Raw genomic sequence first — 3,490 nt, 5'->3', positions numbered from 1 at the left:
TTGAACAAATAATAAAGGAGAACTTCCCCAATCTGGCAAAGGGAACAGTCTTCCAAGAAATCCAAGAAGTTCAGAGAGCCCCAAAGAAGTTGGACCCAAGAAGAAACACACCAAGGCACATCATAATTACATTAGCCAAGGTAAAAACGAAGGAGAGAATCCTAGAAGCAGCAAGAGGTAAGGGGACAGTCACCTACAAAGGAGTTCCCATCAGACTGTCAGCTGATTTCTCCAAAGAGACCTTACAGGCAAGAAGGGGCTGGAAAGAAATATTCCAAGTCATGAAAGACAAGGACCTACAACCCAGATTGCTCTATCCAGCAAAGCTTTCATTTAGAATGGAAGGGCAGATAAAGTGCTTCTCAGATAAGGTCAAGTTAAAGGAGTTCATCATCACCAAGCCCTTATTTTATGAAATGCTAAAGGGACTTATCTAAGAAAAGAAGATAAAGAAAAGACATGTATAGTAAAAGGACAGCAAACTCACAAATATTAACAACCACACCTAAAGCAAAACCAAAAGAAACTAAGTAAACAATTAGAACAGGAACAGAACCACAGAAATGGAGGGAACATGGAGGGTTAGCAGCAGGGGGGTGGGAGGAGGAGAGCGGGGGAAAAGGTATAGAGAATAAGTAGCATAGAATGTAGGTTGAAAATAGATAGGGGGAGGGCAAGAATAGTATGGGAAATGTAGAAACTAAAGAACTCATAAGTATGACACATGGACATGAACTAAAGGGGGAAATGTGGGTGGGAGGGGGGTACAGGGTGGAGGGGAGAGAAGGGGGGAAATGGGACAACTGTAATAGCATAATCAATAAAATATATTAAAAAAAATCATGAATGTGAGTTGGATTTTGCCAAATGCCTTTTCTCTCCATTGATATAATCATGCATTTTCCTTCTTTAGCTTGTTGATATGATGAATTATACTGATTTTCAAATTTTGAGTCAGTCTCACATACATGGAATAATCACACTTAGTCATGAAGTACAATTCTTTTTATGGTATTTTGTTGAAGACATTTTTGTCTAAGTTCATTGGAGGTAATGGTTTGCAGCTTTATTTTGGTACTGTCTTTGGTTATAGTATCAGGGTTATACTGACCTTGTAAAATGAATTGGGAAGTGTTCCTTCTTTGTGCTGATAAAACTTACAAAACTTTTCATTTTTATCCTCTTGACAATTACAGAATAGACCGATTTCTGGAAGAGGCATTTCCCAGAATAGATTTTCTAGAAGAGATTGTCTTAAATTGACATTAATCCTTAACTTAAATGTTTGGTATAATTCTCTAGTGAAACCACATAACAGCACAAGGCTATTCAGATTATTTCATGTCTACCGAGTTTGGGGTGGTTTATGGGTTTTGAGGAACTGGTTTAGTTCTTCAAATTTATGAGTGTAGAATTATTCATAGTATTCCCTTCTACTTTTTTCATGGTTGTCAAATGTATGGTGATATTCACTATTTCATTGCTGCCTTGATTTGTGTCTTATTTTTATTAGTCTTGCTAGGGTGTTATGTATGTTATATTCCCCCTCCCCCACCCCAAGAACCAGTTCTTTTTAAAAAATCAGATTTTTCTCTTGTTTTCAATTTTATTGATCTCTGCTCTGGTCCTGCTATGGGCTTATTCTTTTTCTAGGTTGAATGAGGAACTAAGATTATTGATTTGAGACCTATCCTTATTTCTAACACAAGCACTTAGGTCTTACAATATCTCTTTCAATAGCATCCCACATATTTCAATGTTATGTGCATTTTGATATAGCTTTTAAAAAATCTTTAAGATTTTCTCTTTGACACATTATTTGTAATTGTATTATTTATGTGTTTAGAGATTTTACTATTGTGTATTATTGGTTTTTCTTCTGATACTATACAAAGGACTAGTCTATATTTCATTCTTTTAAATGCTTCATGACCCAGATACGGTCTGTTTTGGTGAATGCCAAAGATTAGTGGATAAGCATAAATGCAGCACAATTACTTCAGGTCATTATTCATATTGCACACAAACTAACCAATGAATGTCATCTGAAAAATGCAGTTAGCAGTGAGGTGCATACAGCTTTTCCCTTTGCCCCCCTCAAAAAAAAAATTTAACACAAACTTAGAATCTAATCAACATACACTGTGACAAATGATTCAGACATGACAGTGCAATGAAACTATATGCTAACATTTTGTGCAACCTTTTGAGAAAACAAGCAGACATAATGATTAATATACATAGTTCCTGATAATTAGTTGTCCCCTAAGGGGCATTATTAAGAGAAATAGTGCTGCAGAGAAAACCTACATATACACATGATGAGAAGATAAACTTCAAGATTAACATATGCATGTTTAATACTGGAAACATTACAGTCTTCCAAAGTTTCTGCACATGTTAAGTGGACGGTTATTTTTCTCTCAAAAATTTAAAGATTTAGTTCTACTCTTTCTGGTGGTCATTGTTGCTGGTAACTCATTATTTCTATTTGGTGGAAACTTTTCTCTGGCTGCTTGAAAAATCTTCTTTTGTTAATGGTATTGTGCAGGCCATGGAAAAATGTCATAGGTATGGATTTAAAAAAAGTTATCCTGCTTGGTATGTTGTATTTTTAGGGTAAAAAGATTCAATTTACTTAATATTAAGAAATCACAATTATTGTCTCCTCAGATGATGACCCTCCTTGTTCTTTTTGTTGGTCCCAAGGACTCTAATCAGACATGTTAGGCCTTTTCAGCCCTGGTTAGTGTAGCTCAGTGGATTGAGTATGAGCTGCAAACCAAAGGGTTGTTGGTTCGATTCCCAGTCAGGGCACATGCCTGGGTTGTGGGCCAGGTCCCCAGTAGAGGATGTATGAGAGGCAACCACACACTGATGTTTCTCTTCCTCTCTTTCCCCCACCCTTCCCATCTCTCTAAAAATAAATAAATAAAATCTTAAAAAAAAAAAAGATATGTTAGACCTTTTCAATTTATCTTCTAGATCAGAAGTTGACAGGCTTTCTCAGTAAGAGCTCAGATGGTAAGTATTTTAGGCTTTGGAGACCAGTCTGTTATGCCTACTGAATTCTTCCATTACAACACAAAAGCAACTATAGACAGCATGTATTTAAATAAACAGCTTTATCTGTACTCCAATAAAACCTAAAACAGGCAAGCTGGCTTTGACATGTGGGCTGTAGTTTGCCAGCCTGTTCTAGATTTAATATCTCTTTTGCATTTTCATTCTCAATGTCTGTATCACATCCTGTGTTTTATTTGGATATATTTTCCAGCTAATTTTCTTTAGTTGTGTCTAATTGTTTTAACCCAAATAAAACCCTGTTGAGGTTTTATTTCAACACTTTCCTTTCTGTAAATCTTTTTTTCCAAATTCTGTCCATTCCCAATTTTACCTCTTTAAACATTTTACAAATACCTATTATTCTACAACAGCCCTTAACAGATGAAGGAATAAGGTATCAATCTCTGTTCATTGTTTCTGCTGA

This window comes from Phyllostomus discolor, chromosome 5 (genome assembly GCF_004126475.2).
Source record: "Phyllostomus discolor isolate MPI-MPIP mPhyDis1 chromosome 5, mPhyDis1.pri.v3, whole genome shotgun sequence".
NCBI classification, from domain to species: domain Eukaryota; kingdom Metazoa; phylum Chordata; class Mammalia; order Chiroptera; family Phyllostomidae; genus Phyllostomus; species Phyllostomus discolor.
This window is presented reverse-complemented; position numbering follows the sequence as displayed.